This window comes from Cuculus canorus, chromosome 1 (genome assembly GCF_017976375.1).
Source record: "Cuculus canorus isolate bCucCan1 chromosome 1, bCucCan1.pri, whole genome shotgun sequence".
NCBI classification, from domain to species: domain Eukaryota; kingdom Metazoa; phylum Chordata; class Aves; order Cuculiformes; family Cuculidae; genus Cuculus; species Cuculus canorus.
In genome coordinates, this window is record NC_071401.1 from 120,024,521 (window position 1) to 120,052,079 (window position 27,559).

General features: G+C 40.9%; 1 protein-coding gene across 25 annotated transcripts in view; it reads right to left on the reverse strand.

Annotated features, from left to right (window-relative positions):
* Positions 1 to 27,559, reverse strand: part of ZBTB20 (zinc finger and BTB domain containing 20) — a 492,045-nt gene that overhangs the window by 87,894 nt on the left and 376,592 nt on the right. Inside the window, exon 1 of one of the 25 annotated variants that reach the window (XM_009556976.2) lies at positions 3,286 to 3,466. The exons of the other annotated variants lie outside the window; for them this stretch is intronic. The gene's annotated coding sequence lies outside the window, so the exon portion shown is untranslated. Of the gene's footprint in view, positions 1 to 3,285; positions 3,467 to 27,559 lie in introns of those variants that run through there. 25 annotated transcript variants of the gene reach the window in all.

Consider the following 27,559-nt stretch of genomic DNA (forward strand, 5'->3'; position numbering starts at 1 on the left):
ATAAAAGGGATACGCTCGCACAGGCACACATAAAATAGTGGGGGGGGGGAACTGGGGAGACGGAAATGAAAAGAAAAGAAAACAAACAGCCCCCTAACAGGCCCGTACTGCTAACGGGAGTCCAAATAAAGAGTCATATGATATCTGATAGTGCAGGACACGTCGCCAGGAGCTGGAGCGGATTGCCTGCAGGAAGAAAGAGCTAGTGTGTTACTGCTCAAAGAGCTTTTCTTTCCCCCTTTTTTATTTTTTTTTTTCCTCTCTCTCTTTTCTCCTGTACTGTGAATGTGTTACTCTCAGGTCAGGTCCGTAAAGAGTCCCCGAAAGACAGCTATCGTCTTTCTACCTACTTCTGGAACCAGTGACAGCCACTGGGAAGATGCCTCCTTGTTGAGAATGAGGGGGGCTAATTCTAGATTTCAGATCTGTTATGTTCTCCCTCTTCTGTCACCATTTCCATGGCTGCAGATACAAAGTGCTCACAAAAGCATTTAAAAGATTAAAAAAGAAGGGGAGGGGGGGAGAAGGGAGATTCAGGCAGGAAAAAAAAAAGAGACCGTTTATCCTATGGAAAACTTCAAAGGCCAAGTCCCATTTCTGTGCTCTTTTGTTTACTTTTCCCCTGATATTTTTCCCTCCACCTTTTTGGAGAGTGAGAGCGCAAGAGAGAAAAGTCACAGAAAAGATTCAGACCGTGAAAAACATCAGGAGCCGGGAAAACTCTCCTGAGGAACAAGGAAAGTGAGGATTTAAAATAAAAGAAAGGCATTTGTAATGTGCCAAAAGTTCTTCTCTTCGTTATGTTTGCCAAAAAAATGACCAGCTCTTTTCGGTGACCCATCATTCTCCGTCAAGCATTTTGCATTAAACTAGGAGCCCACAAAGTACTTTTGACTCAACATTGCTATTGCTGCTCCTCATGGAAATGCAGAGCACCTGGCTTACCTGCAGCAAAGGTACCTGGACTCAGAGCAAAGGACTTGAGGTCATCACAAGCCCCCAGCTTCTGCTGTTGAAGCTGTGCCCACTACAGTTTTGGAAAGTGAAGAGCCCTGACTAACGGAGCTGGAGGGGTGCAAGCCTCCGGTCTAGGTACTGGTATGAAAACAAAACTATGTTTTAACTGGTGGTTTCATTTGTCATGGACGGTTTCCCTTCACTTTTGGAAGGGATGGGCTGTATCCTGCAGGACTTTTTGCTGCTCTAGGGTAGTGGCATTCCTAAAGTGGTGCAGGAAGAGCCCAAGGTTGGATTTTCCTCCCTTCATCATATGAGGAGATGTAAATGGACTACTCATCAAAGGGCACTTAGACAATGCATAGATGTTGCTTAAATCAGTGCTACAACCACATATGCGATACCTATGTAGTTGTGACAGACAACCTCTTCTGAGCGAATATGAATATAAAAATCAAGGTATTGTAGTAATAATAACATGCATCCAGAAAAAAATCGTCGTAACTCCATAATAATTTGATCTAGTTCTACATATTGTGTGTTATAATTCTTGGGAGGATGGGATATAATATATAGCTCCCTCTCTTTTTTTTTCTATACCATGAGATATGATGCAGTTTTTCGACCGGTAATTTGTCAAAACCAGGAAAACACAAATCAATAAAAGAAGAAAGGCAGAATTTGGCTAAAGAAAGCACTTTCCTTAAGCTACTGAATCTGTGACAGTATATATTGTCAAACATCTTAACCATTGCACAGGAGACACTGTAGAGAAGATATCCTGTATGTTATACGCTATATGCAATTACATTTCAATCTCAACATCTCCTTAAATGTGATGCATTATTCCCTTCTATATTATGTGTGCCTTTTCCACCGCTAAATAGACAAAGAGTGTATCTACTAAGAAATATATTCAGAAGAACAAAAAATCTACAGTGCAAGGAGGTCTACCCTGAAATCCTCAATTTGGGGCTCAGAGAACTAAACTCAGAAGGTGAAATCGAGCTGTTTGAGAGAGGGTCCCACTGAACAGGAGGAACAAGCAAACAAACAAACAAACAAAAAAAATCCCTGAGCTCCGACTAATCATTTGAGCTGCCAATGAGAGGTGACTTTTAGACAGATGGTCAGGGAAAAGCTGGGTCCGTGGACGCAGACGTTAGTGCCCCATCTGTATTTTAGGATCCTAGCTTCAACAAGCCATTACCAACTTTTTTTCTAAGTGACAGAAAGTGAAAGATTTCTGTTCCCACTAATGTATTTCTTTTTCCTGAAACCACCCCATTTCCCTCCCCCCCCCCCCCCGCCACGATAATTTGTTGTTTGATTATTTTTAAGTAAACAGAAACTGTTTGCAGTATAACTTTTATGCCAAAAAAAAGAGAGAGAGGCTAGGTAAGTTGGCGAAACAGCAAATGGATTTTAAAAGAGAGTTTAAAAAAAGGGAGAAAAGAACGACGTATCAAACTCACTTGGTCTCGTCCCCCTTCCATTCCTGTTCTTATTAATTCCAAATTATAATTTGGAGGTAAGGGAACTGCATTTCCTTTCAATCTATTTTGTTGCTGCCACACATTCTGTGCTTTGCTTCTCTTTCTTTTTAGGAGGGAGGTGGGGGGGGGGGGAAAGAAAAATCCCTAATAAAAATAGAAAAACATATCTCAGGCGTTAAGCTCCCTCTCCCCTTTCCTTTGTAAAGAACTCTTTGTTCTCTAGTGAAAATGCTGAAAAAAAAAATCCCCGGGCTCCCTGAAACAAGTGCAAAACACTTAGAGGCTTTTGGGCTGGCGAAGAGCCAGAAACCCTCCCGCTGTCTGGTTAGGAAGAGAGGAAAGAGAGAGAGAGGGGAAAAATCGGAGCTTCCTTTAATAGACATAGGAAGCAGGTTTTTTTTTTTTTTTTTCTTTTTTTTTTTTCCCTTTTTTTTTTTTTTTTCAAAACTGGCGGTCAAGCGTTAAGTAACTCCCCGTGTAAATCCACCTGCTGGGAATGAACTCGGGTAACACCCCCCCCCCCCCCAGGGGTGCACAAAGAGGAGCCACAGTAACACCCTGGCGGCTCCCCCGCCCCGCTGCCCTGCTCCCATTCTCCCTGCTCCCCGCACGATGCCCACGGCTCCCCCTGCCCCGGCCACCGCCAGCCCACGGACCAAAACAAACGCTGCTCCCTCTCCTCAAAGAGCAGGGGAGAGAGGGGAGGGGGAAAGGTAAAAAAAAAAAAAAAGAAAAAAAAAAAAGAAAAGAAAAAAGCGGGGAGAGCGGGGGGAAAGCAGCTTTTTTTCCATCTCGGTTGCGACAGTGATAAGGGGTAGGGAACATCTCATACCTGGTGTGAATGCTAATCAGCCAGGAGTTCTCCTTTTTCCCCAAGACAGGGAACTGTTTCCTTCCAAATTTATTAGAACCTCCTCCACTGCCTCTTTGAAAAACCTTCTTTGTCACCCTCTTCCCAAGTCCTGATACTTCTTTAAAAAAAAAAAAAAAATGGCTTCGGAGCTCCTTCTATTCTTGATATTGATTCTCTCTCTCTCTCTCTCTTTTTCTCCCTCTCTCTTTCTCTCTCCCCCCCACCCCCCCACCCCTCCTCCTTTCTCCTGTCTCTGTCTCTTCTGAGTGGTCTATTGATAAGTCCCTAGAGGCACTGGGTCAGCCTGCCCGTAGGAAACCAGACACAATGCACAAATCTCCGAGTGCCATTCTGCCATCAGCAAGCAGACCACGTTTAGGAGAGAGGAAAAAAAAAAAAGAAACACCACACACACACACACACACACAGTAGAGCAAAAGACAGAGAGAGAGAGAGAGAGAGGGAGAGTGTGAGAAAAAGACTGATTGGAACAGGAGGGAGGGAGGGAGGGAGGGAGCGAGAGAGCGAGGGAGAGAGAGCGACACTGCCAGTCAGGTTAATCATCCCTACTTTAATTAGCTGTTCGGCTTAGACATAAAACAATTGAATTTGAATGATCTGTCAGTGGGCTCGGCTGAACCAAAGGGGAAATGCGAATATTACAAAAAAGACTGTTGGTGTATTCAGATAAGCTAGCTGGGAAAATCCTCAAAGGATAACTATTAAAACTTACCACCAAACAAAAAAGTACAGATTCAAATGGCATTATACAGAGGCTCTCTCCAAAAAGCTGGGAGATCCCTTCCCTCTCTTTTTTTTTTTTTTTCACACACCACCACAGCTCTCACCGAAATAAACACCCGCGTCTTCCCGCAGCCTTCAAACACTACCTGTCCTGTGGGCTGGGGAAGGGAGAGCAGGTTTGCCTGCTACTTCAGTTCTGTTCAACCGAAACCATGCTGCCCTTCAGTTGAATTTTCCTGATGGATCACTGGAATATCATGATTCAGGAACTACACAAGCTCCGAAAGCACGTCTTTGCCATGGATGTCTACATAGACAAACCCAGTACCTGCTGGATACAGCTGGAGATGCTGTAAAAAGGGAATACTGAGCATTGGGATAGACAAGTCCCAGGCACTGTGTGGGGAGTTGTTACACTCCAAAATAGGTGGCAAACCAACCTATTTTTTCTGCCCTGGGTTGCAAAATGAAGTGCAGTTCAAATGGAGGAATCCTGGCGATAACCAACACATCGGCAGCGCTGCGTGGTGGGCAAGGCAAAGATTTATGACACTTCTGCAAAGTCTGCTTCTAAGAAGATGTGGAGCAGGCAGCCTCTCCACAAGAGGGAAAGCAGCAGGTAACACTGCTGTGAGAGGGAGTTGCTGGCACGTTTAGCCCCCAGACATCACTCCCCCTGCCCTGCCAGAACTTTTACTCGTTAGATGCCGGGGACCTGCTTTGGGTTTCGAGGCACATGGGCTCTGAGGTCCCCTCCCAAGCGACCGGCAGCAGGGTGTGTGTGTGTGAGAATTCATTGTGCAAGGCAGGTATATTCTCTGTGTTTTAAATATATTCTCTGTATTTCACGTAGGACTGCAGCCGCAGCAGTAAATCCGTAATTCCTGATCGGCTCCGGGAACATCTGCTGTACATAAACTTTTAAATGGGCATGGCTAACCTGCAAGCATTACTCAAAAGCATGGGAAGAAAGTAGAGAAGGAATTCACAACTCAGCTGACTGCCGGTCTTCGAGAGGGAGCACTGGGAGACCCCCTCACTTGGCACTTTGGGTACAAATGCTTAAGGAAGAAGGAAATGAGAGACAGACAGTAGCTCTACCAACTTAGAATCATAGAATCATAGAATCATAGAATCATAGAATCATAGAATCATAGAATGGTTTGGGTTATAAGTGACCTTAAAGATCATCCAGTTGCAACTCCCCTGCCATGGGCAGGGACACCTCCCACTGGATCAGGCTGCCCAAGGCCCCATCCAACCTGGCCTTGAACACTTCCAGGGAGGGGGCATCCACAGCTTCCCTGGGCAACCTGTGCCAGTGCCTCACTATCCTCATCATGAAGAATTTCTTCCTAATGTCTAATCCAAATCTTCTCCCTCTCAATTTAAAGGCATTCCTCCTCACACTATCACTACACGCCCTTTTAAAAAGTCTCTCCCTACCTTTCCTGTAGCACCTTCAGGTACTGGAAGGCTGCTGTAAGGTCTCCCCAGAGCCTTTTCTTCTCCAGGCTGAACAAGCCCAACTCTCTCAGCCTGTCCTCATAACAGAGGTGCTCCAGCCCTCTGATTATCTTTGTGGCCTTCCTCTGGACCGGTTTCAACAGTTCCATATCCTTCTTATGTTGGGGATTCCAGAGCTAGACACAGTACTTGTCTATATTAATTTCATTTATTAACTTCTCTATATTATTTTCACCATCTTTTCTACATACATCTCCAGGCAAAGCTAGTGCCGGTTTCTATGTGTTTTGCCATTAACAGAGAGCTGACAGGAGCTATCGATATTCATTCCTTCTATTGCCCTCTGCTATGGGAAAATGTGTGTTCCTGCCCTTTTCTACCTTTTAAAGCACCATTTGCTTGGTGTCTGTGTCCCATCTGCCTACCAGCCTGTTGGTGCCCACTGCCTTAGCACAAATTACAGGGAGAACTAACCAGGGTCAATAGGAGAGGGGTGCACCACAGAACCAAATGGGACATTGCACTTAATGAGGTCTGTTAAATGCCATTTATAAGTTGTCTCCCCAGCCTACCCAAAATACAAATTGCTCCCATTTGAAATATTATGGGATTATGGGAGGTAAAGCACTTCTGAAGAATGGGAAAGGAGATTTCAGAGAAATACAGTGCCATCAAAAGCGTCAACTCCTTTCCAGATGAGGAGATTTTGTAGAGCATAGTGACCCAGACAAGTAGTTTGCTCTTCTCTGGATCAGTACCAAACTAATAATCCAGCATGGTGCTAAAAAACAGCTCTGTGCTATGTTTCTAATGAAATATGCAGAGGTCCTGACCACTTGATGCAAGAGTTTGATGGAAGAAACTGTGCAGTCATGTAATTAGAGCCTATGGTAACGGTACCTTCAGTAAGGTTGCGCAGACAACATTAACTGTATAATTTCCTAACTTTTAAGTGCTTGACTTAGTAACATTAACATTATAGTAATGCATTTTCAATATAATTTCTCAGGCTTTTCTTTTAAAACCAACTTAAAAATCAAATGCTGTTCTGTGTTGCTGCTGATGCTGAGGTGGGTTAGTGCCTACAGAGCTGTAATACAGAACTTCACCACTTCATCTGGCAGTGTCATCGGCAGCATGAGTAAAACGATGCTTATGAGTGATCAATCGCTGGAAGAGCATAAGGGTACCTCACTCAGGGGTTTGATGGTGTCTTCCGGACAACGGAAATGCTGAGAGTCAGGAGTCCTAGGCTGTCTTCCAAAGAGCAGAGCAAAGTGCACTGCCCTGAGAAGGGAACCTCTGGATCCCCAAACCTGCATCTGTCTGTCACTGTCAGTCTTGCTTCTATCCCCTCCATTCAGCTGACTACTGTTCCTCCTGTTTTCTTGCTTCCTCTCCCTCATGCTATTTCTCCTTCCCTACGCTACTCCTTGACACAGTCTGTTCCTCATCCCACTGTCCTAAAATGAGCATCCCCTCAGATGCCTCTTCACCGTCCACTGTACCCCATGCATGGAGAGACCCTAGGTGTACAGGAAAGTAAGCTGCTTAGCATGGTAAATCAGGCCGTGTGGCATTCCAGACTGCCTGAACTAGACCACTTCTTGCAAGACTGTTTAAAACTAACTCGGGTATCATAATTTGCAATCCACAGTGTAGACATATCAAAATGTCCTTGTTCTCATTTCCAGTGCTTGCTGCCATAGCAACCCCTGGTCAAAAGGAAATTTCCATTGATATCAGAAGGAGCAGCATTTCACCCAGGTGAGTTTTTACTATGTGGCACATATTTTAGTTGCATGTGTTCCTGATATGGTGATCCCCAAATCTCCTACAGCGCTTAATGTAGAAAGCAAGCACTACTGTTAAGTCCTGCTCTCAGTAGACACCATTCCACTAGAAGCTACACAAGTCAAAGAACTCCTGATTTCTATCTGAATATCAACCAAGAGCAGACCTGGAGTCTAAATGCAAAAGGCCAAGAGCAGCTTCAAAAAATGTGCATCATCTTCCCCTCCTGAGATTTCATCATGGATTTTAATTTAAAGACATGATGATGATGATCTCTCTCTTTGCATCATGCCCTCTTGCTTGATCTTCTGTCATATAAATCATTGTGTGTATCAGAGAGCTTTAGCCAAAGAAGTGAGAATTGACAGCTCAGTCTGATCTATTGAATAAAAGTTTGCTGTTTGCTATGGAAAAGGCAACCAGTGCTGCAGCAAGCCTTCAAGCACTTGTGTATGATACCTACTCCCTAGGAAGAACGTGTGGCTACAGAATTGGACCAGATCTTTAACTGTACCTGTATTTGCTGCTGTCAAATGGCAGGATTTATGAAAGGAAAAGCCACTAAAACTGCTCCTTGCTTTCTGACTGCTAAGGCATCATGTAATGCCAACCAAAAGCAGGGTGACAAAACAACAGGAAACTGGGAAGAACCTGGAAATGAACTATTCTGCAGCATGACTTGTAACACTTGTTACAGCTGACATAAGCTGACATTAATGGAAAATCAACAGATCTGGGTGGCACAGAGAGGAATTGGGTTCCTTTGCAATGGAGGAGCTCTGTCTACCTGAAGAAATGGTGTTTAACTGTGTAATCCCAGGATAAGTTGTATAAATATGTTCCTCTAGATTTATTGGCTTGTCTTCATAAACAGCTGTGAGTCTGTGCTTTTTGTTCAGAGATGTAAACCAGCACAGCATGTTGGGGAGGGTGAATATATGGTTATCATTCTGTACATAAGAAATAAGAAAAAAAGACAGGAAAGTCCACCTATTACAGAAATCTACTCCTTGCTTAGCTTTTGTGTATGCAATAATTCCTAAATTGCACCACTATGCTTGGTAGATACCTTGGTACTATGCCTTGTATTTAACCTAGTTAATTTCTGTCATATATGTAATCTGATTTTCTGGAGCAAAATAAATAAGTTTCTTTCCTGTTGCCTTGATTACCAGAACTAGCCCCTCCTTACTCTCCCTGCTCCCTCCCCCCAGCCCCCCATATATAAAACTGTATCAAATGTCCAGGACTAACTCCTAAAGCACCTGGTAGTTACACTGTGCAGTTCCCAAAACAATTCCTTTCAGAGATTTGCTGACAATAGGGTAATCTGAATAGAAACATCAGAAGGACCCCATATTTTTTCTCTTTTAGGCAATCCAAATATAGTGGCCTATTTTGTGGAAGAGCCTCTCTTTTGGAAAAAATGAAAATATTGCAAATTGGGCTATGAGACACATTTTTTGTTCTTTTCTTTGTGCACATTACTGCCAACAGTCAGATGCTGAAAATTGAGCCTGCCCTCATGGGCACCCGTGCAATCCCCTTGCCTTCACAGGAAAAGCAACAGTGCAACCTAGGGGAACTCTATAAAACATCTGGTTGACAAGACACAAGAAGAGCAAGACTCCTGCCTTTCTTCCTCTTCGACTGCATTGGGTTGAAAAGTTAAATTTCAAAAGTGCATTTTCACAATGAATTAAGAAAATCTGTTCACCAGTTAAAAAATTAGTTAAAAGAGATGACTTCCACAGGTGACATGTTTTCTGTACATTTATATGGATGCTTATTGCAAAGGCCTCAGAAGACTTTTAAACACTTTAAATGTTAACTTGCTACCTCGGTCTCGATTCTCTACACAATCCATAATGTTATTACTGTATTGCATCTTTGCCCCAAAATTAAACTGGCTAGAACAGCATCGCATGTTATATTCAGCCTCTTCTACTCTGTTCTGTTGTATTTTATTCTATGATTTTTGAAAGAAGCATAAGTATCTCAGGGTGTCAGCAGGCTTAATTTTCTCTCATACTTTCATGGGAAGACAATTATAATTTTGATTTGAAGAACTTTAAAGCGGACGTCTGCCCCACTTCTGTTCTAAACGCTGACATAAAACATGCTATATATCCCTCTTGCTACCTTTGGTCCTGTCACACGTTCACAAATCTTATTTCCCACATTTGGAGGTGACACGTATTTTGCCTTTGCCTCCAGTCATTCTTATCTAAAGATGTCTTTTTTCTGTAGGCTTTTCCTTAGGCTCAATGATGAGTAAAAATTTTAATTATTTTCATATTTTATTCCTCATTCAGGACAAAACCTTTGTAAGAACAACAGCATTGCTAGCAATCTGGGGAGCTGTACAGACTCAGCATGTCAAAACTGAGATTCCCACCAAAATCACCTCATTGAGGGCTTCTGGCTTCTCTGTCCAACCATTAGTTTTGTCTTAGGGACAGCTGCAAGGGTCCTTACTCGGCATATACCACTTTGTCTCTTAGACTTGGATACAAATAGAGTGGGAAGCCAAAGAGTCAGAGGAGTGTATAGAGTTCTGTCTCTTTTCTGCAGCAGATATGATTGTGCATCATGTTCTTGGGCTGGTTGAAACTGTGAGGAAAGAAGACACAGGTAGGGTTGATCTCTGCCTCCACTCTCCACAGATACAGCTGCAGCTTGTAAGGTGACTGGACAAGACTGGCTCAGGAAATGAAGAGTATCACATTGCTCATTTTTCCTGCCTGTTTGCACCTAATTATCTTACAATACATTTAACTGGTAGCTTTGTCACACAGACAGAAGATCCTTCTGGTTTCAGCACATAATGACTACTTCTAAAATGGCTCGCTATTCATTCTTGGGCAGGCCTCAGTGTTTTCCTCCTTCCCTCAAGTTCACTGACTCTCATTACGGCTTTTGTTTGTTTGTTTTTTCGGGGTGTGTGTCAATTCTCTGATAACTTACTCCGACAAAAGGAAAAGAAGGGGCAGCAGAGGTGGCTTTCACTTTTCGTGAGATTGTGGACATACTGAAAGGAGTGTCAAAAATCTCAATAATTTCATTTTGGCCAATACAACACCTCTTTCAGGCTTGAGCTATGCATCTCCTGTGCAGCCCTCCAGTACAAATCAGCAGAGCCTCTTACACTTGCCTTCCAATATTTCTCTCTGACCTTAGATAAATACAGAATTGCTATAGGGCAATGAACTCTCATTTGCCCTTGACATTTCTGCAATCCATCTCCCTGATTTGGGAGATCCGTTCACAGATCTGGAACCTCAGCAGCATAAGAAAGTATTAGTATAATTAAGAATTAGACACAGGGTCTCTAAAATGGGAATCATAACAATGACTAACGTCACAAGAGTGTTTTCAGAATTAGTTCATGTAAGTAAAGCACTAAAAGATAAAAATGTAGGAGCTGCCACATTAGATTAGACCACTGCACCATCTAGTTGAACATCCTGTGAGCGACAGAGAGCAGTGATAAATGCAGGGTAGCAGAATTGGGGTCCTCCCTCTGCGTAGAATAGCATTCAGTCTAAGCATAGTCAATGCCAGTCTTTGTTTACAGCATTATTTTACAACTTAGGGGACATATTTAAGCCCCTAAAACCCACTGCTGCCAAACAAAGTGGTCTTGCAACTAAAGGGAAGAACCAGACACTGTTAATAGTCTGGTACAGTGGTCATAGAGCTGTACAGTCATTCCTGTGCAGGACAGGCTCTGGCCGGGACTTTCTGGATATCAATGAGAGGACTTAAAATTATTCTAAAAATCTCAAAGTTCAGACACACAGTTATTGAAAAAAGGTGCAGTAGGATATAAGTACTTATAAAATGGGTACACAGAAGGACATACATACACAAACAAACAAGGTGGTTAAAAAAGCAACCCGATCCTCACTGGCTCTGTTTAGAGCAGTGCAAGCGTTGGACCCATACGACTTAAGGAAGTCTTTTCTGATTTTTATTATTCCAGGATTCTATGATTCCGCAATTTTCCATTGCAGAGTTCTGTCCCTGAATATGAAACAACTTGTGGTAATTTGTAATGAAAATATTGTTAGGGAATTTTCTTGGGTCCAGGCTAGAAACTCTAGTTCAAAGCTGGAGAAAGAAGCCAACCCTAGAGCCTGATGATTAAGGATGTGATGAGGGAGACCTGGAAGGGATCAGGCTTCCACACCCCCTCATCCATATGAGGAATCCTGACCCTTGAGCCATTAGCTCTGCTGAGGTGGGTCTTCTGAAAACTCGTTTCTTTATGGAAAAGTTTTATAAAGTTTAATTCTCATGCTCCAAAATTTCAAATGTTTTCACTGTGGGGCATTCCTGTTTCCTGGCCAGCTCTCCTACATGTCTATACATTCTGCAAGTACCTGCAGACCTTATATGACTGCTAACACCAGTTGTGACAAAGCTAATGACAATCTTTCTGTGAAACTTGCTTATTTATGATGGTTTGACACCTTTATTTTAATTGCTACAATTTTTTTTGCTTAATGAAACAATCTGATGTGAAAAGTAAATGGATGAGTTCCAATGAGTTTGTCTTTATTTAAGAGTGGGGATTTAAAATTTGGTTTTACTTTTGTATTAAACACTCAATGTTTAATAGAAACAATCCATACAATGCAAAATCCTGCTGAAAGATAGAGCCACAAGATATTTTTATGTATGATTCTGCTCTATTCTATATTCTACTTCAGGACAGAGTAATGTAAAAAAGAACAAATTAGAAGATAATCTGTGAAAAAACAAATCCCTCATAACTGACCAAACCATAAATGAGTCTTATGTTACTGGGACTGGATGAAGTATCATCAGTGCCGGATTATTACATAAGAATATGTTAGTAATGTAGCAGGAGTCTAGTCTTTTAAGATGTGAAAGAGCGTTATCTAACCTCTCCGCAAAGTTCAGGAAGAGGAGCCATATGTCCAAATAATCATTTTCTTGCTGGTGTTTAACATGTCAGTTTTTTCAAGGGGCCTATTTCAAGCTTAAAAAAAAAAGGTGTGAAATGCATTTCGATTTTTTTTGGCAAAAGCAGCTCATTTTCAAGCTTGCAAGGAAACAAGAAAAACAAAATCAAATGTCAAGTAGATTTGCTCTTTGTTGTAATTAATACGCAAGCATTTGCTTGTAGATGGTCCTAAGCCTGAAAACAAGTAGCGTCAGTCATGGTGCTATAACAAACGAGTAGTTCTATGGGATTCAAAGGGCCAAATGATCAACCAGTGAAAATCCCCACTAAAATCAACGGCCCTAGGGCAGTTACATCAACTAAGGATCTGACAATAAAGGAAGGATAGCGGGAAGCCTGATGACTGACAAAATGCCACATGCTTGCAGCACTAGGCCCTACATGTGATCGGACACATCACACAAATATGGGACACAAGGAAAGGTGGGGCAGACCTCTTCAGAGTGGGTAGTGGGAAAGGTTTAATTGAAAATAAGGAAATTGCAAAGTCTTATGCTGCAGACTACATGCATGCTCGGTTTCTGGTCAAGAAGGTTATGAGAGATTTCTCCTTGAGTCAGAGCAATGTAGTGGATAAAAGGGCCCTGTCTAGCCAGGGGGATTTCCTGAGGCCATTGCAGACCAGCTCAACATGCTGTTAAGAGGCTCGTTTTCATGACAGTTTTGTGTTTGTAACACTGGCTGCAGGTCCCCTAGAGCCTTAAGTGCCATGTCACAGTGCTACATGCCCACGCTGAATGCTTGCTACAGGACTAGGTATCTTCTCTTTCTTCTCCCAGTTTCCTCAAGTCAGCAGGTGGGGCTCCACCTTGTTTTGATTTGTGGGGGGAATTTTTTTCTCCAAGAAGGCTGAAGAAAAAATTTCCTGTTGAATATTTTGTTTTGTGAGGGCATTCAGAGAAAGAGAGAGAGAGGGAAAAAAAAAAAGATGTTTTGTTATTTTTTTTCTTCAAAGGGACTCACTATTTTTTCTGAAACGGGATGCTGGAAAGACTTCATCACCGAGGTCTACTGGCCTGAGATCTGCTTGTATTTACATCAGGATGAATCAGTAGCAATTCCACTGAGGTCACTGGGAGTGCTCTGGCAGGCAGCTGCCCTTTGTGGGCACAAGGTCAGCCCTACTGAGCCAAGCTCTTCAGTGGGACCAGCCATGGGCCAAGCCCTTGGTCAGGTGCAGAATGGGTGTAAATGGGAGCAGGGCAAAGAAAATGTAAACCTCTACCAACTTTCCCCATGAGATGGTCATAAATGTGCTGGAACTCAATGTGCTGAAGGGAGCAGGGGGACGAAGCCAGGACACATAAAACCCCTACCAACAGAAGTAGTTGATGAGAGGGAACTGGGGCAACATATGTTATTTTGTTTCTTATTTCCCCCCACACTTGTGTCCGACGTGTAATTCTCTCCTATAATTTAGGTCGCTACTGGTTTTAGCCCTATGGGTTTGAACAATTAATTATTTTCAGTGATAGAACTATTTCATTTTCAAAACTGGTTTGAACTGTAGATTAGTTCTAGATTAAATAATTTAACCACAGATCAGTAGTAGGTGTTTGCTCTATATTAAGTTGGCATATCACTGAACAGGTATTACTTTTTCACATTTTAATATACTTAATAATTTATAACACTACATTGTAAACTGGCTGAATAACTATCACCTTGGAACACTATAGCAAACACCTCCAAATTTAATCTCTTGTCCAAAGAGGCTTGTTCAATCTTCTAAATGATCAACTAAAGGGAGAAAGAAAGTAATGCAACCACAAAAGATTGAAAATAAAGCTGCTTAACTCTGTGAGTATCATGTCTCAGGTTGCATGACCTGAAGCAAATGCTATGCCTCGGTTTTCCCACCTTTACATAACAACAGTACCTAATTAATCAATTGCTATGAAGACCATGCAGTTCTTTTTAAGATGCTTTTTAGCAGACTGCTCCGGGCAGACATTTCAAATGATTTATCAGAAAATCTCTTAAAGTGACCCTTAAAGTAAGAGAAATTTGTGCTCAGGTGTTCCCTTAAGTCAAGAAATCAATAATGCTGTGCCTCAGCTTCCTCTGCAGGTAAGTGCTGAAAATACAACCTCCCTGCTCCACAGAAATCCAAGGAATGTTAATTCCTTAACAATTACATAGTATTTGCAACTTCTCAGACAGAACGGCTTGGAATATGAAAAATGAGGCAGAAGAGGCCCAGAGTTGACACTGTAAGAAGTTTTGAGGTCCATCCTATCAGAACCAAAAGGATCTGAGGCTGATTTTGTGCAGAGCAGCAGCACCCGTGAACAGTGAGGATGTGCTTTGCTCCGCTGTCAGAGGAGAGAGAAGAGCTTCAGACTTCTCCCTCTCATGACACTTCTCATTCACAGTGAGAACCGCAGGCTGCTTCTGCTCTGCTGGAAACAGGGACACCACACAGATGTCTGCTTTTTAAAAACGAAAAGTAAGAGTGCAAAGAAGAGGTGTATGGAGAAGGGATGAACGAAGGATGTTATTTTCAGAAGAGGGGAAAACCACCAAACACTGGGACCAGTGTTGTTTAATATCTTCATCAGTGACATAGCGAGATCGAGTGTACTCTCAGCAAGTTTGCAGATGACACCAAGCTGAGTGGTGCAGTTGCCACACCTGAAGGATGGGATGTCATCCAGAAGGACCTGGACAAGCTGGAGAAGTGGGCCTGTGTGAATCTCATGAGGTTCCACAAGACAAAGTGCAAGGTCCTACACCTGGGTCGGGCAGTCCATGGTTTCAGTACAGGATGGGGGACGATGTGATTAAGAGCAGCCCTGCAGAGAAGGACTTGGATGTGATTGATGAGAAGCTTGACATGAGCTGGCAGTGTGCACTTGTAGCCCAGAAGGCCAACTGTATCCTGGGCTGCATCAAAAGAACTGTGGCCAACAGGGTGAGGGAGGTGATTCTGCCCCTCTATTCCGCTCTTTTGAGACCCCACCTGGAGTACTGTGCCCAGTTCTGGTATCCTCAACATAAGAAGGATATGGAACTGTTGAAACTGGTCCAGAGGAGGGCTACAAAGATGATCAGAGGACTAGAGCACCTCTGCTATGAGGACAGGCTGAGAGAGTTGGGCTTATTCAGCCTGGAGAAGAAAAGGCTCTGGGGAGACCTTATAGCAATCTTCCAGTACCTGAAGGGACTACAGGAAAGCTGGGGAGGGACTTTTTACAAAGTCTTGTAGTGATAGGACTAGGGGGAATGGCTATAAATTGGAGAGGGGAAGATTTAGACGAGACATTAGGAGAAAATTCTTCACGACGAGGGTGGTGAAGCACTGGCACAGGGAAGTTGTGGCTGCCCCACCCCTGGAAGTGTTCAAGGACTGGTTGGATGGGTCTTTGAGTAGCCTGAATTAGTGGGAGGTGTCTCTACCCATGGTAGGGGTGGTTGGAACTGGATGAACTTTAAGGTTCCTTCCAACTCAAACCATTGCATAATTCTATGAAACATAAAGAAGTGGCAAAACGACTTTACAGAAGAGGTGAATACTGGAGATACGTGAACCAAATCTGTGGCTCAAATGTTATATTTAAGTTCAACCAATCAAATAAAGGATCAGTTTTGGTTACAGAAGCATGCAGTTGACCAGCTGCACTAAACATGGCCTTTACCTTCCTGCAGTGCTTAATTGGGGACAGACCAAAGTCGAGGCACAGGAGGTTACTTCTGATACACAGCAGAGAAATTTGTCCTCCCATGTATTATAATCATGAGGTCTGAAATGCTCCAGATGGAGGATTGACCAATTGAGAAGATACAATAAGTGTACATTACGGAAATAAACTGGAAGCATAGTTAAAGGTTAGCAAGCCTTTTTCCTTCCAGCTGCCATTGATATGAATGATGCCCATTCTTGCACTGGCAAAGGGAAAGATAAGATCAGTTAATGTCACTCTTTCTGCTCCAGATTCTCAGATTTGATGACTATCAGGGCTACAATATTTCACAAAGAAAAAGCCCTGTTTTTTACTTAAAAGCACAGAAAGTATACAGAGAAAGTAATGTTCAAGGTCAGAGGGTTGTTTTGACATTTAAGAAATACTAAAACAGATTTTGGCTTAGAAATTTGTAAACCAGAATTACTTCCTGACCTGAGAGACAATCTGCCAAATTTCTAGCTGACCACAGGCTTTTCAGGGTAAGCTAGAATTATCAGATATATCGTGTTGTCTATGTGTACATCTCTGCGATTTTAAAATGAAATGTTCATCAACCTTAAAATACACGGCTTCTGAGACCTTTCATACAAGTAACATGCACCCCCTCTTGCAATAACTGAAAAGGCAATTCTGCCTTCAATTATGGTTTTGGTACAATATTTTGCTTTCTACTGGAGAACTCAATAGCTTAAGATTAATATACTAATGAAAAAAATTGATGGAAATAGAAACACTTCAGCACACAGAAGCCAAATAACTCCTTTTATTTTATACCAAGACCTTGATCCTCCCACCAGTCCTGTTGAAATACAAACCAATTTCATCTAATGCTACATCTGACAAGCCAGACTTCTCTGAGATTGCAAAACTCTGCTAAATCCCCGGGCAAACTGCAAATGGGATGAGGGAAAGGTTGACAAATAGCACGTACATGCAGGTGAGCATCACATACATAGACAGCACAACTTTACCGTGCAAGGTTAACAAACCACTGTTCTTGTATAGTATCAAAGGGTCATATTGTTCTTAAAGACGTGCAAGAGATTGCATTGCAGCATTTCTCTAACAACCCACCCTACCTCCATGGCTCCATTTGTGCAAAGTGGGTTGCAAGACAGTTATGTTTAAAATGGAGAGGGTGTACTTTCTGCTTTGGCTCTCCCACCAAAACTGCCAAACCAATTTCACTGTTTCAATTAGGCAAGAAAATGAAAATTTTCTTCTTTTTTTTCCTCTCCATACTTCTTTTCTGTGACAAAGCCTGAAAACTTCCAGACAAAACTGGCAACAGCTCAAGATGCAGTCCTACAAAGAAAAACAAAAGCCTGCTGGAGTGGAGTGGAGTGGGAGCAAAGAGGATGCTGCAAAGTTTCTGCTGCCTCTTAAATGCTTCCCATGTGCACCTGAGCTACTTTAATGATGCCAGTTCTTGTGTGGACTATAATGGGAAATTCTTTCTAAGGCTGCTTACTAGGTTTTAGTTTGTTTCTCCTAATTCAATCAGAGTTGAAATGCAATTGTATTTAAAGGTCTGTTGTGGTTTTTTCTAAGTTCCTTTCATAATAGTTGGTAGGAAAGAAGAGAATTTGCCAGCCTGCGATGCTGTTATACTCAAACTGCCCTGTACCTTGTAGGATGTAACTCTTTCTCCAGGGAAGGATTTATCTCCAACAGACCACCCAACTTGCTGACTTCTGCCTTTTATTAATTCTTCTCCTCTTTGTCCAATCATCTCAACATATAATCCTCTAGTCAACAAATATTTAAAACCCATACAATCTAAAACATGATTTAGGAAAGCAAGAACTGATGAGCTCTGATTAAAAAGATCCATAAACCTGACACTTCCTGGTGCCTAGGATATATACATACAAGAAGGAGAGAGATGCATAACAACACTACTCAGCATCTGAATTGTTTTAGGTATTAGAATCACAAAACATTTAAATGCAATAGTGGAGAATTTTTGGATCAGAAAATTATTTGTGAAGCTGAGGAAGCAATGCCGCTAATGAAATGAGAAGAGCATCAGTTCCTTCTGGTGCCCAGTTAAAGACTGGCTTAGCCTGTGATTCTGGTTTCGGCAGGAGTACAAAGACAATTTCTTGTGACAACCACTGGCAACACTAGACACTAGACACCTAGTGTTGGGAAATGATAAAGGGAGACCAAAACTGAGACTGTTCATGAGCAAGATGATCAATATGTGGGGCACACAGTCAAAGTTTTCAAAACTTTGAGAAAAGATTGATGGCACTCTGCTGTGCTGAGGGGATTTGTGAAGTTTAGGTGTTCCTAAATGGCTAAATTAATTTTTTGTCTTCACGTGAATCCATAGTTTAGATGCACAGATTAAATCTAACTAAATCTGGGTCTACTGCAAATGTGTCTGCAAAACCAACAAGCTGAAGTCTGCCTTATGATTCCCATTCCTCAAGGAGCTCAGATCAGCTGTGCTCAGAAAATGAAATAATATTTATGTCCTACTGAAATACCAGCACTGAATTCTTAACCTGGGGTTCCTACTGAAAATCTCCTGCATAACGAATAAGGCAGTGCCAAGTCTTGCTCTCCCTTATAGAACCAGTGATTTGGTCGACCTAAAAAGTGTGAAAGCCATAAAAAGCCCATTTAATTGGGAAAACAAGACAATGGCACTCTGAACATTGAAACAGAGTGGGTTAGAAAAGCATCTCTCCAAAACCTCTGAAAATAACTGAACTTCAAGAAGAATGGTATTCTGGTAAGCTGGGTCATGATTGCCACTGATATAGAGAGGAAGAACCTGAGGTGCAACAATAGGAGATCAAGTGATTTCCTCGGCATCAGAGGGAGTTTTATGGCTAGGGCTAAAGTGGAAATTCATGTCTCGGTCCTGTTAGCAAACCACAAGCTCATATTGCTTTTACTACAAACAGATTTCCCTTCACCATACTGTACTTTTATTCTTGCTGACTGTTCAGTATCATCATCCAAAAATACTTGTATTTGTGTTATTTTTTCACACACACCACCCTGAAACAAAATTCAATATGAAAGAAGAGCAGTTTCCTCCAGTACAGCTCAACATCCAAACTAAGCAGCAGTAAAATCATATTTATTCACTGGCTGAGGTTTTGAACAGTAAAATGGTTGTTACCAAGTTATATATCTGACCATGCCGTGAATAAGACCCCAGAATCGGTCTCCAGTGACAGCTCTCTCACCTTGACAGCTCTTGGGTGTGCTGGGGGAGAAGAGGGAATTGTATGCAGGCTTGTAACTGGGGGCGATACTTGAATATAGTCAAACTTCACAATCATTCCAGGCAGAATTTGGAAGACTTAGCATTCAGTAATGAAGTAGCACACAGAAAGAAGGGAGCTGGGTACCTGAGCCCAGTGCATGCGTGAAAGCGAGGCTCTTTGCCTGCAAGCTGGGTGTGCCTGAAATGGCAGTCACAGAGAGAGACGAGCCAGGAACTCCCCAGTGCTGAGAGTGCAGTCACCCTGCACAAGCTGAGTGATCCGAAGGCATGGGTGCTCAGTGTGATCATCTCTTTCTGTGTAAACTCCGGCAAGTCCTGTACCTTTCTCTCTGTCTTTGTTTTCCTGTTTGAATATGAGCTATTCCAATGAAATACAAATATTAATATTTGATTAACTCACAGCTACAAAGCTTACTTCCTTAAAGTCTAGTACAGATCTTAAAAATTTTTGAAAAACTATATAAACATGACTTCTTTTATTTCTATAGTGTTACATTAATGACTGTAGAGTGAAAGCTGATGATTAAATAATCCGTCTATATTTGCTTATACCTTTCTGGGACTGTTACCTTTTCAGCAGATATTTCTCATGCTTTGTCTCAATTCAGAAATGACATTTTTGGTAAAGCTTTGCAAAAACCCGTTCAGCTGTTTTTGAGTCATCCAAGTATGTAAAAAACAGTTTCCAGCTGTTAAGTTTTCCATAAGCTTTTTTTCTTAAACACGCTTGTATAATTATAACACAGCTTTGTTTTAAAACATCAAACTTGACATGTACATGGTCCTGAAAGAGAAGCAGCAGCACTGCCATGTTTGAAACTATTTGGGTTTGAAATAACAAGGTTATTACCATATTAAAATATCTTTCGTTTCTTAAAGATTTTCCCAGACACTGAGCTACGTTTTTTTAACTGTAGAAACTCGATAGTGTAAATGACTAATAAAAAAAAGAAAAAAAAAAACGAAAGGGAAAAAAGACAATATTCTTGCAATCTGTGACTAAGCTGTAACAGGGAAGACTCGGGGACACTGTTTACACTGGGAGCAGGCTCAGACCTGCCAGTCTCAGACATGCCTTGGCATACACACATGCATTCTTGAGGAACACGGCTAAAGCTCTAGCCTAGTGTTTTCACAAGACCCACCTGGGCTTCATGTACTGTGGAGAGACTGGCAACAGCTAGACCCACACATTCTTCAGCCCTGCCTGCTGGCAAGTGGCTTGAGGCCACCGTCTCCCAAGCCAAGGATAGTTACCATGAGTTTTAACAGTTCGTGGGCTAATAGGTGGCAATAAGGTCAGAAAATGTGTAGGTGGCATGGTTGCTTTCAAGATCATGTTTCAACTATTAGTACAGACCTACAATTACGTACTCTCCAAAAAACTTGGAACTAGCACTTAAGATGGGACAAGGATAACCGTATTCTTCCCCCTTGACCAAAACATGTGGCACTCCACTGTGATGACTGTAGCTTACCATAAACATTCTGAATCCAATTTAGAGTTGCATACTCTACAGCTTTAATTATTGTCTTTGCATTTTGGTATAGAAAGGCATAAAATCTGCTGGATTAATTCCTTACTTATATTCTGCCTAGAGAGAAATGCACTGAGGTGATACCAAGCAGATAAGAATCAGCCATTTATTTAATTTAAACACTTCATTTCTTCTTCAGGTTTTGATATCTTAGTGGACAAAGTGTTGGTTTTGAGAATAGTAATGGTGGCTGAAACAGGAGATGTAGTCTGATTGATTATTGGATTACATGGGTTTCTCTCACAGAACTACTTTTTTCATATGACGATGTAAAGGCATGCGTGACTCTTCCGTCAGGCTTGAGGAACTCTTTCTAAAGATGCAACATTTCTGCAACAGGGAAGTCATTGCATGTGTAGATTTCTATATAGGACTCCACTGTGCTGATTTGTACAGGCAAGAAGAGACTCCATAGCTGTTTCTCATTCAAAGTAAATAGTAGTACCTCTTGCTCTTGTCTTTCTTGGGATATATCCTCCTGTTATGCAGCTGTGAGTCCACAGAAACTATCAATATCTGTGACGTAACAGTGAATCTGACTCATATGAAAGCAAAAGATATAACTCTTATTGGCTTCCACACAGGGAAGTGTGTCTGTGCATGTGCATGCATGTGCTGCATACACTTTTCTTTACCTTAAACTATCTGTGCTTTTACCAGGACACCTATAACTCACTTTGAGAGGTTTTCTGAATATTTTTTGAGCCATGCCAAACATATAGGCAGTGCTCAACAAACAAAATGCTACTGGAATACAATTACAGGGAAAAAACTCAGGAGTTCCTACCCATCACACTAGCTTCTTGCTGTACTATCTGCCCTGGTATGCACACAGCTTGGGATCATACAGTAAGAGACCCTATTGTAAGCAAGGGACAGAAGTAAGGTTGTTGTGGGAAACTTTACTGTAAATTTACTGAGTTCAGGGAGATTAAAATCTCAGTCGTCACATCCCATTAACATACTTTTTGTGCATACAGAACATGGCCTAGGCAAGTTCCTGTTTCTAAAGGAAAAGGGATACTATTGGCTAATAGGTGTTTGTAGACAATTTGGCAACTCTAAGCTACATGACTAAGTTCTGATCAATGCTACTAGATTTTGAAATCCACAAATATAATAATGAATTAGAAAAAGCAATGGAGAAAAATCCCAACAAACTGTAAGTTATGCTCTACTATTCTGAGTGTCAGTGTCAAGACAAAAGAAGAGCAAGAGTTTGCAATTTGCTAGTTGTTAATAATCAAGAGAAGGTCTGCCAGACACACTCTTCAAGGGCTCTATCTGTCTGGACCAGGTAGATGCTGCCATACACAAAGGATTCACACACACAAAAAAGGAAGAGTGTTCATGGACAATGATGCAGTATTCTTAATTAAGATTTTCATTACTGATACATACATTAAGGTTTTGCTAATGCAAGTGCCCAAGCACTCTCTTGTGCAGGTATATGTCTCTGATTCTATCTCTAGAAACCCTTTTGCAAATCATTGCAAACATTCACCAGCCATGGCTTAAAATCAGCTCACCTGCCCTCTGCTATAATGACAATGAAAAATAAAAAATGGTATTTTATTTGTCTGCCAGATGAGAACGTAACACTTCAGAGGCATAAGAATGAATAGGCTGTGCTACAGCATATTGAAACTGATTCTGATCTCACTTACACCTGTTTGATGTTGATGTAACACCATGAGCTTCAATAGCATGACTGCAGCAAATGTTGAAGGCAAAAATAATGAAAGAGATACGTAGGTAAATGGAAAATGGGATAAAACACAACATGAGTTTGCCAAAGGTAGATTGTAGCAGACTATCCTGATAACTTTCTTTGATAAGCTAACTGATTATCCAGACAAAGGAAATGCAGTAAATTTAATCCATCAGTACAGCATTTGATATAGTATCACAAGGGAAATTGTGAGTTAAGATGAAGATTTGCAGAAGGACTGTAAAGGTGAGCAAATGCTTACCAGAGGAGGAGATGAGGCGGTGGTGAAAAAATTATTCCTGGACAAGGTGAAGGCTATATTTGCACAAGTTTTTAATTAAACAAAATAGCATTTCTAACGAATAAGTTTAAGGGGCAGGGGTAACATTTCTTTATGAGGCCCCTCAAAAGGAAGAGGTGTAGAGTAGGAAAAAGTGGAGCGTGCTTGACAGCCATAAAACGAACAATCAACTTAAATAAATTGCTCATTAACAACTTTTAGGCCTCATTCACCTGTAAAGCTTCCATGTGATTTCTATGGTTCTGTCCTTCGGGACAACTCTCAGCAGTTTACTTGTAGAATTAAATTAAGTATCTATTTCACTTTTGTGCTTTTAAAATATTCTTATTCCCAAAGCAAGATGCCCATTCATCTACAAATCTGCTTGCTGAATGCCTTAGGTCTTGTTTGAATGCTGGACCCTGCCTCTGAACAGACTGCTACTGGAATAAGATGCAGAGGAGAAATATTTGATGAACAGAAGGACTTAGAAAAGCATTGCTTCTCCCTGAACATGTTACATGCTTTTCTTGATCTATTCAAGCTATGAGATTTTGTGAATTTTATTTATAATGATGTTGCACTGGCATGCTGGATGTACCACAATGACATGCATCAAAGCACAGCCATGCCAGGATGGAAGGTGAAGACAGTGCCATGGAAGTCCCGGTAGAAAGGATCAACGTGAGGTTAATCTGCAGGCTCCAAACGAAATGATCTGCCAGTGTATTTTCAACAAGTTAAGAAAAAAGCCCAGGATTTCTGACAATCTCCCCTGAGGCATGCCTCAGTCTACAGGTAATTCTATAGCTAAAATTGTTACCTTTCCATTAAAGTTCTCTGGAAGAAAAGCTGCGTCTTTGTTCTAGTGTTCTGTGGCAGAATTTAATTGTTTAGTGTCATAACTAGACCATGCTGAGAATGCACAGACATTCACACAAGAAATTTGCACTAAAAATCAAAACTTGCAGGATGTGTTAAGTGCAAAAATTGAAAAACAGTTTCTGAAATACATAGTTCTTTGGGGTTGGTTATATGCTGATCACACAGAGTAGGTTTTCTTCACAACCTTCAGTGCATATTGCAGAGCATCCAGAATGTAACACATTAATTTTTGCCTTTTATGTAAAAGTGGATTTAGTGCAAAAAGTGAAATTCAATTAATCCCTTTTACAGACATCCAGGATAAGCGAACACAGATGAATATGAAATTTAAACACATATGTAGATCCAAATGTTGCAACTCATCCTTACTTTGGTGACTGAGTGAAGCATGAATACCTTTAAATTTTATGCTATTTGAAGTTGGGATTCCAATTTTGTCTCAGAAAAATCAAGCTGTTTAGCGTATGCTTAATAAGTTAAAACATTAGAAAACAACATTCAGAAAACTGACACAGCTATTCTATTAAACTTAAAACTCAATATGATGGAATGGTAGACAGCGAGATCTACTCAAATCCAAAAGCATTTGCTTTCGGTGGTGTGCAAGAATCTAATATTTTGGGTGTGCAAACATGAAATGAAATGAAAATATTACCTGACGGGCTGAATTTGTGAACCATATTCAGCATGATATTATCCAAAATGATGAAAACAAGCAGCAGTGAAAAGGAATTTCAGAGGAAGAAAACATTATTTCTTAATACACTGTGAATCTTGTGTGTCTAAGTTCCCACTAAGAGGTAGAACAGCTTTCACAAAGCATGGCCTGAAGACTATTCACCTACGTTCTGACACGGACGCCTGTGTAATGGCACACAGCTTAACTACATGGGAGATGGCCTTTATCTTTTTTTAAGGAGGAGAAAAGGACAGAAAAAGGAGATGGATTAGATACTCTTAAAAAGCTCCTTTTCAATCATGATGTCCAACACATAGGAGATCCAGCATGAATATGGAGACATGGCATTTAGACTTTTGTGAGTATTCATATTTAGGTGCCAGTGTCAATAGCCAAATCTATGATCTTTTGATCAAAAGGTATCTTTTGTGAAATCACCTATTTCTGGATATCTAGTTTTATAGTAACTGCTCCTCCAGTGCTACATGCTCTTTATACCATTTTTACCTTATATCTGGTGTTTACATTTTTATGGTATACAGGTAATACAACATAATGCTAAAGCAATGTGCATCAATGAGGATTTCTGCGCTAGGAGAAGGACAGACATTTCAGAAAAGAGAGAGACATTTGGCGATATAACTGCAGAATAGCAACATGCTTGCCAAAGTTGGAAGATTTACCTTAACTATAAAGGTAATATCCTGAAAAACTCTGCTATACTCTGTATTTGTGCCATTTTGTGCAGTGATTTCAGACTGAACAAACCGGACCATCTTAATATTTTGATGGTTGTTGTTCAAACTGCTGTAGGAAATGCTGCTACTGATTCAGCAAGGTGGTCTTTTCCATCCAAATATATTAAATTGTGCCAGTGTGGGGTAAAAACACACTGAACAACAGCATTTTCTTTCCGTCTCTTTCTTTTTTTCTAGTTAAATCTAAAATATTGTGGTCCTAGAACTGCCTAGTTTAAAGTCTTTTTCTTTTCCTGTTGTAATCTGCTGTATTTAAAAAAAAAGCTAACACTCAATACATTATGTTACACTAATTAGATGAAAAATAACTGAGAAGAAAAAGATCTCTGGTAAGCATAATGGCAGAGAGGTGTGACATTTTCAGCTGTCATGCTGGCCATCTTAAATTCAATCTCATCCAAGTTCAGTGGATATTTTGTAGGTATTGCAGTTAGAAAGCAGGTTGTGTACATGCCTCTGTTGTAATGCACACAACAACTTCACAGCTATGGGCAGCGATTGTTATTTGTTAAATAATTTGAATATTAGCATGTAAAGAAATGCTTGAATGAAAAACTACTATCAAATTTTGCCCTTTTTTTTTTTAACCTGGCTACTTGTCTGCTTTTTTCTGGATATTTGGTCAAGTTTTATTAAATATGTTTTAGAATAAAACCATGAACTTTGTCAGATTTCTTTTAAATAATGGGGTTCTTTTTTAAATGTAAATGCGTTGCTTACATCCATTTGGTCGTTATGTCTTCAGATAAAGAATAAAGCTTAAAGTTGTGGCACTTGTTCAAGAACATTCATCCCGAGGTGCATTCCAGTTACAGAGTTTGATTTCTATAAACACATCAGAGCAGCACTTCTGCTCCATTGCTATTTTGAGCCTGTTTCACCATTTCTCTCATTTGCAAACTCCAAATAGAGGGCCTCTGCCCGTGTTGTTTTCTTTTTTGGAACATTCCCTTCCTTCAAAAGACACAAAAAAGCTGGGGGAATAACATCCCTTTCCTGTCTCAGATTGCTGTGTAGGTGACCATTCCCTTCCAACAGCTCCTTATTTTCGGAAGCAGATCGACTGATTCTTCGGGATAATTTGCATGTCCATTTATTACATTAATTATGATAATTCTTGAAAGATGCTAAGTCGTGAAAGCTGTTGTAAACATAAGGCTTACTACATTAGACATTTTTTTGCATTTTGCACATGTTCATTTTTGATTCATGAATAAGCTTGACCTGGAGGTTACTATCCTCCTCTGAGGATAGTTTCTTATAGTTTCTTAAGAAACCTGAGAAGAGAGAAGATCCCTCCTCCCTGTTCCTGATGTAGCAATAACTGTTGCTGTTCCTCATCTGCAAAACAATACTAAGCACACTAACCAAATAAAGGGATTCAGACGTGCTAATTAGTTGCTTTTTCACATGATGGTTCAGAGTGCTAACAGATGACAGTTTGGTGGTGAACAAGCACCAACAGCAGGGACACATATATAGATATATCAAAGGCTACTTGAGCATCATTGTGTCTGATAAAGTGAATGCTATTCTCAGAAACTGGCAACTGGCAGGCTAGAACACTGCTGGGTGTCTTTTGACATACAAATCACTAACCAAATGATGGATGGTTCTCATAACTATGATGAGATCAGTAAGATGCTGCTCAGCTTCCCTTAGGTCATCATTACTTGACCAAATATGTCTTCATGAAGCTGAGGAATAAATGGTACCTTTTTACTTTCTTTCTTTTTTTAATTTTTTTTTTTTTTAACAGGATGTCAAATAACAAGGGTTGATTTTAACAGGAATGATGCTGGAGTTTGGTACAACCCAGTTACATCAGAAACCTGTTTCAAGGAAATGGACAGATGTTCGTGGAATTAGGTTAACATGTCCTGCAACTTCTTTGTATCTGGATCACTTTGGGGCATTTCTGATTTGCACTTGCCAAAGCTAATGGGGAATAACTCTTCAATACTGTATGGATTCCATCTCAATGGAAAGTGCTCTGGAAGTAAAAATGTCCTATGGTAGCTATTAACTCTACTGCAGCTACCCATCTTACCATAAAGGACCTTAGTATTGTTGGTACTGTTGACAACATGATAGAAAGGCTTAAGACCAGATGGAAGACTCTCCTTCATGGAAAAGGTCAATTTTTGACTGTGAATTCATCTGCTTCTCTTAAACTTCCAAAGACATTCAAGTGGAGCAGAGATTAATTGTATTTGTCTTAAATGGGAATATCATTTGTGGCAGAGATCCATGAAATCCTTCCTCCTCCAGAACCTTGATGCCAGACACATGTGTAACCTGCTGGGGGAGGAGGAGGAAGAGGACTCTGAATCATGCCCAAGTTGTGGGGAGAGATAAGAGAAGAAAGCCCAGAGCCCAGGTAGAGGGCAGAACAAATCAGTTATTATCTCTACATGAGAAACATGACTGACAGTTACCATTAACAGCTTCTAATGTAAAGATGTCCCAAT